This window comes from Danio rerio, chromosome 23 (genome assembly GCF_049306965.1).
Source record: "Danio rerio strain Tuebingen ecotype United States chromosome 23, GRCz12tu, whole genome shotgun sequence".
Lineage (NCBI taxonomy): Eukaryota > Metazoa > Chordata > Actinopteri > Cypriniformes > Danionidae > Danio > Danio rerio.
The window spans coordinates 11,070,873-11,082,994 of record NC_133198.1 but is presented as its reverse complement, the minus strand read 5'-3'; the positions used below and the strand labels follow the sequence as shown (position 1 = coordinate 11,082,994).

The following is a 12,122-nucleotide window of genomic DNA, read 5'->3' as shown; positions in this document are numbered from 1 at the left end:
GGTTTGCCATCTCCAGGTTGGAGGAAAGTCTTTACCCCAGGTGGAGGAGTGTAAGTATCTCTGGTTTTTGTTCACAAGTGAAGGAAGGATGGAGCGTGAGATTGACAGGTGGATTGGTGCAGCGGCAGCAGTAATGCGGTCGATGGACCAGTCTGTTGTGGTAAAGAAGGAGCTAAGCCGAAAGGCAAAGCTCTCGATTTACTGATCAGTCTACGTTCCTACTCTCTCCTATGGTCATGAGCTTTGGGTCATGACCAAAAGGACAAGATCTTGGATACAGATGGCCGAAATGAGTTTCCTTCAAAGGGTGGCACTCCTTTGAATAGGTTGAGAAGCTCTGACACCTGAAAGGAGCTCAGAGTAGAGCCACTGCTCCTCCACATTGAGAGAAGTCAGCTGAGGTGGTTCGGGCATCTGTTTCGGATGCCTCCTGGACGCCTACCTAGGGAGGTGTTACAGGCATGTTCCACCAGGAGGAGGCCTCGGGGAAGACAAAGGACACGCTGGAGGGACAGTGTCTCTCAACTGGCCTGGGAATGCCTCGGGATTCTCCCGGAGGAGCTGGGGAGAGGGAATTCTGGGGTTCTCTCCTAAGACTACTGCCCCCTCGACCCAGCCCCGGAAAAGCAGCAGAAAAATGAATATATTCAAAAACATGTAAGAAGCTTACATTGTTCATTATTCAAAACATTTACACTATTTAATGTAAACCCAGCCGGCACACGACCGACCTTCAACGTTGAAATATGGTTGAAATGAGGTCAGATGTGTTTTGAACGTTGAAATAATGTTGATAGAACGTTTAATGTTGAACGGTTGAAAAACAGCCTGCATATGACAAGGCTTCAACGTTGAAATGTGGTTGAAAATACGTCAGTAGTTGCTTTAATGTTGAAACAATGTTGAATGATAAATGGTTGAAAAAGGTTACAGAAATCCTTGTACAAATCAACGTTGACATTTTTTTTTATCATGGTCTGTATGTTAAATTAACGTCATGGCTTCACCCAATATTCAACATGTTTGGTTACCATGGTATCGGAGGACTCGGCGCACGAGGCCGCGCGCAGCGCTTCACTTCACTTAATTATGAACACCTGACCTGCAGTGCAGCAGAATTCAGAGGTAAGCGTGTTTTTAGATGCTTTAATGTTTTATTTACCCCCCGATTTTGTTTTACACACAGTGTATCTTAAATGTGACTTGGTGTAGTGTTTCGAATTTTGAAGCATTTAAAACTTTCCAGTTTGGTTTTTAGTCTTGTTTGCGCTCCGGTGACGCGCAGCTAACCTCGAGGTAATGTCACATGTTTAACGTTAGTCTAAATGAGCGTTTTTATGGCAAATTCAAAGCGATAAACTCCAAACGCAGTTTAAAGTTACTGAGCAACGTTATAAAACAATATCCTTTTTATACGCTGTATCATTAGTGTTATTATTACAAAGTGAACTGCTGTCGTTTCACTTTTGTTGTTGTTTTTGCTTTTAGAGATGTAACTTACTCCAGAGACGCACTAACTTGCACAGCATTGAATGGAAAAGGCTTTGTCCATGTAAGTTTACTTTAGCTTTAACTAAGCTATCTGTTAAATCTTCTTGGTGCTTTGGTTGGTGATATTCTCTTTCTAATCTGTTTGTTTATTGATTGTTAGGCTATGTTGTGATATTATATTGTTATATTGATATTATTATTGTGAAATCATGTTGTGATGTTATACTATGTGACAGTATTGGGGAACAAATATGTATTTAGTTAGAAATTAATGCTTAAATTACACTTTGTATAGTAGCAGATAAGAGGTGTAATGGGTTTTAATTTTCTGGGTTTTCTGGAAGGTCCAGTTGAGGGGCATCAAGAACACGCAGATGGCCTAAACCTGTGTCAGCCTGGACAGACTGCAGTTCTGCTATTCCACGCCAAGGCTTTTGTATGGATGTCTGACTACTACTGTGTTCTCTAAAGGTATTACTGGAGCAAAACAACAGCACCAGTTACAGTGAAATTTGTATTCATAAAAATAGTGATACATGTGTAGCAGGTCCAGTACATGTGATGTCATTGAGAAGTTGTTTTTATTAAATGTCATTAAAACAAATAAATAAACATGCTATTTAAATAAATCTAAATAATAAAAACTTAAGGATTAAGATGAGAAATGAAATGCATCATCTGTCTTGCGAAAGGGGTCTACTTAAGAATTCTGGTGTTTTCCAACTGAAAGGGATAGTTCACCCAAAAATGAAAATTTACTCACATTTTACTCCCCAAATGGTTTAAAACCATTATGAGTTTATTTTGTTGAACAAAAAAAGAGGCTATTCTGAAAAAAAAACTAAAAACCTGTAAACATTGACCTCCATAGTAGAAAAAAATACTATAGAAGTCAATGGTTATAGATTTGCAGCTTTCTTCAAAATATCTTTTGTGTTCAACGTGGTCAATAAATGACGACAGAATAAACATTTTGAACTATCCCTTTAATTCTCTGTCCTACATGAAGACTTTTGACTTTTGAGTTTTTCTCAACCATATGTCTAAAAAAGCTTCAAACAGCTTTTACAGTACATGTAATGGTTTACAACAACTTGTAATTATTAGATGTGTTGAATGTTTCATGATCCTTTGCTGCAGCCTTTGTTAAAAAAAAAAAAAAAAAGTAATTTTTTTGAGAATCTGAAATTTGAATTCTGGAAATGCTGGCACCGGTGGTGGCGAAGGGCTTCCTGACGATATCACACCTAATTCTTCACTTCTCTTAGTTAGGAATATTCAGATGGATGAGTCAAAATTATTGAGTGTGACGATATTATAGGACAAATTTGGATTCAATAAAAAATAAATATTTGAATTTCACTTTGTATAATAGCAGATACCAACTTGGTTGTAACCTCGTATTTCATTTATTGCAGGTTTTCTGGAAGCTCCATTTGAGTTCATCAAGGACATACTGATGGCCTAAACCAGTGTCAGCCTAGACAGACAGACAGACATCTATTGCAGTTCTGCTACACAAGACCAAACTCTCTGCTTTTGTATGGATGTCTGACTAGTACGGTGTTCTCTCAAGGTATAACTGGAGCAAAACAACAGCATCCGTTACAGTGAAATTTGTGTTCATTAAAGATATGTGTAACAGGTCCAGTACATTTATCAAAAAGGTTAAATCACAGTAAGTACTGTAAAAATAACTTGTTTGCCTTTGCCACAACAGGTCATATATACGCTAACACATTTGTATTTACTGTTTTGTTTTGCCTCACTAAAGTGTTGTTGGAGCTTGGTATGTACTTAGTTGAAATCACTGAAGTCACATGGAACGTTTTGACAATGTGTTTTGTGCCTTATCTTGACAATGACCATCTTGGGACTATTGCTGTCTGTAGAGGATGAGGAGCATTTAATCTAAAATATTTTAGTTTGTGTTCTGAAGATTAACAGGTCTCTGGGATGACACAAGTACTTAATAACAGAACCTATATGAACAGTTAATGTGACATGTAATAGTGAAATAGTGGTCCTACATTCACAAATGTGAGCCATTATTATAAGACCCATGTGAACATGCAATTTTTATGATACTAATAATAATAGAATAACAAATTGCTTTTACTGTTGTGTTTGTGAGAGAGAATCAAACCATATATTCTACACATTTTCTTGATGATTTACTGAAATATTTGTCTACATGTTCCACTGTCACAGGTGCTCAGTTTTGCTGCAGTAATGCTAAACACAATAGATGTACTTTATGAAAAAAAAAAAAAACTACTAAATATTTAGCATGCAGACCTGCAAAGTGAAGGAGTAATGTCAGGTTTAGATTATAGCATGAGTTTTCACTATTGTGAAAGTGAAGCCATTCATTCACAATGAATTGGAATAGCAAACCTCGTTATTGATTTTGTAGGAAACTCACCTGGTGTTTGAGAAATAAATATGTATTTAAGTGCTAGACTGATATAGATGTTTAAGTGTTTTACACTTGATTCTTTGTCCCAGTGCCATCTTTTACCTCAAGTTTTTCTCCCAACCTATAAAACCTCAAACAGATGTAATGTATTTCACTTGTGATTCTTAGTTGTGAGTGATGTTTTTTATTTTATTTTTTTTTTTACTGCAGCCACTTTAAAAATGGGTATTTTGTAAACTTTGTAAACGGAATTGTATTTTGGAGACTGTGATGGTTGAAGCGTAGTTTAGTTACTTAGTTTAATTTAGTTAGTATCTGTCTTTCTGAAGACAGCAACACTTTACAATAAGGTTGTATTAGTAAGTGTTAATGTATTTACTAACATGAACAAAGAACAATGAAGCATCTTTCATATAAAGAAAGTACAGTTCATGTCAGCTCAGTGCATTAATGTTAACAAGCATGCATTTTGATTTTAATAGCATCGGGACATATTTCAATTAATTAAATGATTAATAAATGTTGTACAAGTATTTGTTCTTTGTTCATGTTAGTAAACATTAACTAACTTTAATTCATGAAACCTAATTAAAAAGTGACTATTTAATTGTATGCCTTTTTCTGTATTTGAGCATGTATAGTAACCTGCATGGTTTTAATGAACTATGTATGCTGTAAATGTTGCTGTATATTTAGAATAATTGAAATAATGAGGTGTGTATTAAATAAATTGATACACAGGCTAAGTTGTGTATTTGTGTCGTGTATTTTTAATTAGTAAAAATGTGTTTGCTATATTTATGGACTTTGCGTTGTATGTAATTTCTATTTAACTTACGTTGAAATGTATGACGGTGAAACAACGTCACGGTATCAACGTTGATCCAATTTGCAAAATCGAAAGGTAATTCAACCTTCATTCAACGTCTACAAAACGACCATAATTCACCCATGAAAAAGGTAAGAGTGAAACAACGTTGTGATTTCAACGGTGAATCACCGGTGGTGGTCCGACGGTGAAACAACGTCACTATATAAACGTTGATCCAATTTGCAAAATCGAAAGGTAATTCAACGTTGATCCAACCATAGACCTGACGTTGATTCAACGTTGAATCACCGTTGAAATGCCGGCTGGGAAATAATATACAATTCCAGTCATCAAAGCTAGCTTATTAGCTACCTGTCTAGAAGATTTAAAATTTAGTAGCTACAGTAACAGGTGTAGGAATACAAATTATCATATGCATTTGTTTATATTACGAAACATGTCTTTTTCACCAAGATCGGGCCTGGTTAATATGTGTTGGTTGGTCAGTTTATATGTCTCATTATTTAGGCTTTGGTCACATGGTCAAAAAAGATACAAAATTTGTGGTAAACTTTGTTTTGGTCTCTTTTCTTTCTATCCTGCTTTGAATCTTTTCTGACACTACTGCTATCAGGCTCTCTTTGGGGCCTACTCTCTGTTCTTTGACTGCCTCTCCCTCTCTCTCAGGTAACTTTATTTTAAATTTAGGCTGGGTACAATTAATATCACATGGTTTTAGCATTTCATGTTTTATCATTTTAAACTGTTGTTTTGTAACTAATTCAGTTGTAACCATAGCAAACTAATGCCATTAAATCATCTCACTTCCAAGTATTTGTCAATTACTTTTGATTTAACAACAACACTTAATTGCTCCATATGGCAATACAACACAATCAACAATCTCCCACATTTTTAGCTTTTATTAAAACTGCCCTTATTTCCATTTTGGTAAGATTGCAGAAGGATGGTTTGACTGGAAATGTACACTTTTTACCATCATACTGATAACTTTTTAGTCATTCGGCAAAACTACAGTTCAAACCGCTGTAGTTAAAATCCATTCTTGCATTGGGAATGTTCTCAGAATAATCCATAATGTTCCTGAAACATTGTGTAAATGTTAGCATGTAAAAATAATATTTTTGGAAAATAACTTTGAGAGTAAAACACTCGTAGAACAACATTTTTGGAACGTTTTTAGCATGATTCTCATAATGTTGATAGAAAAATATTCATAAAACATTATTATAATGTGAATGGAACGTTTGAAAAACATTTAAATAACATTCTGAAGATATTTGAAATGGCATTATTATAACCAAACAATAACGCTGTTATTAAAACTGTGCTCATGGCTATGCTTTTTGGTTCCCGCCATTTTGGAAGTGACATCAAATGACTGATTCAATGAGGATCATTCTGCTCCAATTATTACCATTCTGTTGTCCAACTTGAAGTAACATTGCAGATATTATAATAAGTGTTAGAGCTGAGAAAACTAACAAAGCAGCATCCCATTAGCTTAGCAACATGCTAATGCCACAATCAAGTCCAAATGAAACTAAAATCAATTTTTCTCCTTAACAAGCTGCATGATTTGAGGTAACATTCATGTCTGTAAAACAAACAGCCTGCTAGATTTCATTTCATTTGAGCATTTAAGCAAAAAGAGATGTCTTACTTAGCAAGAAATGCTAATTATTCTACACAATAACAGTCCTACCATGCGCCAATTATTTTTATTTGGCAAGGCAGCAAACAGCACTGATAATTCAGCGATAGATCAGTGTGCTGTAGTCAGACAGGGATGTTGTCACCTTATCAATGCCAGCGTTCCATCATGACGCCTGTTAATGCATTTTCATTCGAACGCAACCTGCATTCCTGCCAGGCTGGAAGATAAGGAAATGAATTAGTCAGGGTTTGGGGGCACGTCATTAATGGAGGTCCTAGAACGTATTAAAGCTGAAACATATCTGAGCCGAGTGACCCTGGTGAGAACGGGCTCACAAATCCATATCTGTCTCCATCTGAAGTTAACAGTGCGCAGACCTTCGGGGTCCCTGCTTGTAATGAAGAGTCACTCTTTATCTTTCAAATCAATGCAGAGACATATTAAAATGTCTGGTGCATGCACTTTGCCTTGTAACTCATGATTGGAAAAACTCTAAAATGTTCACCTCAACAGTGCTTTTATTGTAATTAAGGCTTTTCATTTATTTATTTATTTTTATTGTATTATATTTTGCAGAGGTAATGATTAAGGGGTTAATTTATTTAATAATTCCTCAGATTTTTTGGTCTTTGACTAAATAATTTTCTTCTTTTTTGTTACGTTATAATCAGTTCCTGCAAGGACTAAATCACAGCTATACTTTGCCCTCCGCTAATATTGGCACCCGTGGTAAATACGAGCGAAGAAAGATGAAGTAATTTTTACTTAACCTTTTGATCTTCCGATTATTAGATTTTAAATTAAGAAAGTGCTGTCTGCCATTAGGAAAATCACATTTAATTCAATGTGTTACTTGCCAGTTCTTTGTAATACTTGCAAAACTTGTTAGCAATTTCTCAGTGAGGTCAAAGTAGTCTATGTGTCTAAGTGTGTGCATGCATGTTTTTGTGACAAATCAGGACTTAAATGCACTGTTGAATTGAAAAAGAACTGAAAAACGTCCTGCAGAATTCACAGTAACTTTCTGGCAGCCAGTAACTTACTGTAAATCTATCATGATCTCAAGCGATCCATTCCTGACAGACTGCTGATGTGTTAAGGAACTACAAATCCTATCATGCACCACACACACACACACACCTGTTTCCAGAACTCAGATGACTACATGCACACAGATGTTGCACTTCATGGACTGATTACATAAGAAATTTTTCACCACACAAACACTAGTTCAGTACGGAGTTGTTGATGTTGATGTGATGTGTTGAGGTAATGTTAGTATGCCATAGTCCTGATGTTTCTTTATTTTTACTGTTTGTACTTTTGACCAAAGCCGTGTTATATCGTTGATCCTGTGTAGTCGCCTATTTTGACCATTGTTTGTTTATGAGTAAGTTCCCGGATTGTCCTTTTTTTACTAGCCTTACTAGTCTTTGATCTTGTTTGCTAGCATGAATAATTTCATTAAACTTCGATTCCCTGTTGTCCCTCACCTTGGTCCCCGCATGTGATGAAATCTACAGTAATTACAACATAAATACTGTATTTATAACAGTACAATAACAGTATTGTATATATTTACTGTAAAATATACAGTAATTTCAGTTATCTGTATAATTTTTTCATGCAATATAATTGTTTTTTCGTAGTACCCTGTTTATTTATTCAATTAATACTAAAGTAATATATATATATATATATATATATATATATATATATATATATATATATATATATATATATATATATATATATATATATATATGTATGTATATATATATATATATATATATATATATATATATATATATATATATATGAAAGAAAGGTCCATTTCCCACTAACATTTAAGTGCTCTTGAGCGCGTTCTTCAACACCGCTGATGTGGCCACCCCTCACTGACAAAGGTCTAGAATTTGTTCCCTTTGTTTGACCTTTTTTAACTACTACACCATCATAAATTGAGAAAAAAACACATCAAAAAAGGCTTTAAGACCAAGAGGAAAGATAATTAGTTTTTTTTTTTTAATTTAAACTATAATTTTTCATGTGCCCAACATCCAGCTGTGGAAGAAAATATACAATATGTGTCAGGATTTTGCCACTTCGGTCTTATTAATTCTTGTTTTGGTGGCAGAGTCCAGACAGTAGTCCTGTCATGTCTAGTATGTTGTGCCCGGCTCAAAATTTCTTGGGTCAAGCATTCATAATTTCCATCATTGTCAGCCTTTGTCATTGTATGAGCACTGTCTTGGCTCCATGTCGGCTTCCTGTGGGCGCACGAGATCAGGGCATGCTTGGGATGCACGCTCTCGGCCTGGTGTTTGTATTTGTTCTGTCTGCAGCATGCGGTTTCATTTTCAGTCTCTCAGTCTAGTTGGTTTCGGTTTAGGTTGGTGCTGGTATGGAACATGCACGGTATGTGAGTGCACGGTAAGAGTTTTTATTGATCGTGTACTTATGTCTTGCTTTCAGTCTTCTGTTTGTGTTGTGTTTAGCATGTGGTACATGTTTACATGCGACACGTGCTTTAGTGTTGTGTTTCATGTGAACAGGTGGTTAATAATTTCCTTTATTGGCTGCCTGTTCTAGTCTCATTTTATATGAACACATGGTTTGTGTTGTTTCTTGTGTCATGTGCTCCTGTCTATTGTCTAGTCCCACCCTCCTAGTTTACCTATTCGTTTATTATGTTCAGCTGTTTGTCAAATATTTTTCCTTTATAGTCTCCTCATTTGCGCTCTCCTTTTCCAGTTTGCAGTCTTTCCAGTATCTAGTCTTGTCCAGTCCTGTCCAGCCCCGCTGTTCTCTGCCAGCCCAGTTTGTTTGTTTAGTTGCTTTTGTTAATGTTTTTGTTAACCCTCAGGGTTGTTTTTGTTTTTCTTTTATTTATTTCTTTTATAATTAAGAAATACCCATTTTATTTCTGCATTTTATCATCCTTTCAACTGTGACAATATGACGTAAGTGAAGTCAACTTTCCGTACTGTTCACTACTTTTCACTACTGTATTGTTAGTTAAAATAGAGAAAACATTTTGCAAGAGACTTTTATTCTAAATCTTGGAGCTAATTCTTGAAACAATAAATGACAAACAAAAAGCTTTGACGCACCAAAAGTGGCCCATATAAAATTTTCAAATGTACTTTTTTTAAAAGAGAGGCTAGAAAAATCATGAAGCCCTACATTGTTAGTAATTTAATGTTTTAATTTTGTATTATTCAAAGGGCCAATTTATGACTGAGAAAACTTTAAAGGGCCATGAAACTCCCTCTTTCAGTTCAAGTTTACCTCAGAATTTATTAAAAACATTTTCATAAAACGTGAGGAGACCCATGATTTTTATAGTTCACAAAGTTAACATGCAAAGAACGAAACACTGGGGAATTCAATGCCCTGCTACATATACAATAAGTTTTTACATAATTTCATATAATATATACACAACCACAATTTGTTATATCGTTATAAAGATAATCTTTTTTTTTGTAAACACTATGAATGAGAAGGACTTCCCTCCTCCTGAATCCTGGGTCTGAATGCATAGTGGATAGTAGTGCGGCAGGTCTCTTTCTATCTATTTCAACCATTAGCCAGTAATCTGAAGCATTTTAAACATAGGCAAACACAGCAGCACGGATATAATCGATGTGTCTGAATGGTAACAAACTTAACTAATAAAAAAAAAAAGTCCATCATTCTCCAATTCTCATACCGCTCTTCCGATAAAAATGCTTGCTACACACAAACAGCTTTGCTGTATCTTGCTGGCCCTGACAGCATTGCTGGGAAAGCCATGAAACAAACCCTGTGGATCATGGAAACAAACACCTTTCATTACCTTTCATGAACGTCTAAATACTGTGGGTCATGCGAGGATGCGGCCTCACAATTTAGCAGGTTTGTTATTGGAAACCATATGCTGTTATGAATAATTAAGAAATAGGATCTTCTTATAGGATAAGAAAACTCCGCTTTGAATAATAATGAGAAACGTTCGAGGTTACTAAAGTAACCCTTCGTTCCCCGAGGAGGGGAACGGAAGCACTATAAGTGGATTTGATTGTAAAATCCACGCATTGGGAGGTTCGGTTCAGAAGCTACTCGTCTGAAAGAGTATTGAACGGGCCAATTAAGAATGAATTGGCAGCGCAAGCCTGCGCAGGTGAGCGGCATAAGCAATCAACTGAGTATATAAGCTCACCTGGCGCAGCAGACGCTATCCTTTTTAAGCTGAAGAGACTTTCAACAGCTAAGGGACAGTCATTATGGCGACGGAGTATAGTGCTTCCGTTCCCCTCCTCGGGGAACGAAGGGTTACTTTAGTAACCTCGAACGTTCCCCTTCGGGGGGAACTTCAGCACTATAAGTGGATTTGATTGTAAAATCCACGCATTGGGAGCCCATTGAAAGCGCCATAATGACTGCACCTTACCAACACCCCCGATGAGGAGATAGTCAAGCAAGCGTGACGCACCCACATCATGGGGGGCGCGGTCCTCCAACGTGTCCCTGGCCCTAATTTATCCTACTTCAACAGAAGTTTTACGGATTTATATATATTTTTTGGGGTGTCGTGAGCATCTAGATAATTCTAGGAAATACGACAGTACGTTGGGAAGCGTGCAATCCCGATAGGGAGGACGCTGCGGAGGCCATCCGTTACCCAAGGGGGGATAGATGGCAGAATTTACATATGGACTAGCCCTAAAAAGGGGGAGTACGCATAGCAAAAGAGTGGTTAGCGGGGAGGGAAGACACGGGTCCGCCCAGGGGGGGGGGGGACTTAACCGTGGCTGAATAAGCATATGGGATCGCCTAGTGGGGACCACGCATAGCAGACACCTTTACCCAAAACGCGGGCTGACCAGCGGGCAGACCTACAACGTAGTGGGCCAGCAAGTGACTCCTCCGCTGAGTCAGTGCTGGGGGCCACGGAGGAATCTGCAGGGCTCACCTGACGGGGAACTTTACTGACAGATAAAAAGGCGCACGTATCTCCGTGTTAGGGAAAATGGCGCAGCAAGCGTGTTTCAACACCCTACCGAGTTGTTTCCTCAATCACCAAGGGTTACCTAATACCCTTGAGGAAACCGGCTCCACTCGCAGATTGTAAAACCTTGCAAATGTGTTGGGTGTCACCCAGCCCGCAGCTCTACAGATGTCTGTTAGAGGGGCGCCGCGTGCGCGCGCTCGAGAGGATGCGAAGCTCCGAGTGGAGTGCGCACGCGCTCTCGGGGGACGCGGCTCATCTCGGCTCTGATAGTGAAAGAAAGGCATCCACAATCTAGTGGGAACTTATTTCGGTACGGCACTTCCCTGCTGCCGACCGCTATAACAGACGAAGAGCTGCTCAGATGATCTAAACTCTGAGTGCGGTCCGGATAATACGCAAAACGCGAACTGGACAATAAATAAGGGCTGGGTCTGCCTCCTCCGAGGGCAGCGCTTGCAGGCTCACTACCTCGTATTAAAACGGAGTGGTAGGAACCTTGGGCACATATCGCGGGCGGGGTCTCATACGTGAGAGAAGCCAGCCCAATTACAGGCACGAGTCACTGACCGAAAAATGCCTCCGGGTCCCCGACCCTCTAATCGATATCAACGCGACCAGCAGAGCTGTCTTCAGGGACAGAAATATACTGAGTCGAGGATCGAAGGGATCTGACGCGGCTTGTGTAGCGAGGGCGAGATCCTAAGAGGGCATGAAGGGGGGCGGGGTG

At 38.0% G+C, this 12,122-nt stretch overlaps 1 long non-coding RNA gene across 1 annotated transcript; it reads left to right on the top strand.

Annotated features, from left to right (window-relative positions):
* The first annotated feature begins 700 nt into the window (after positions 1-700).
* On the top strand, positions 701-4,654 carry LOC141380647 (uncharacterized). Its single transcript, XR_012399026.1, has 4 exons — positions 701-1,125; positions 1,489-1,552; positions 1,836-1,962; positions 2,910-4,654. It is a non-coding gene; the product is annotated as an uncharacterized lncRNA (long non-coding RNA).
* The last annotated feature ends 7,468 nt before the right edge of the window (positions 4,655-12,122 follow it).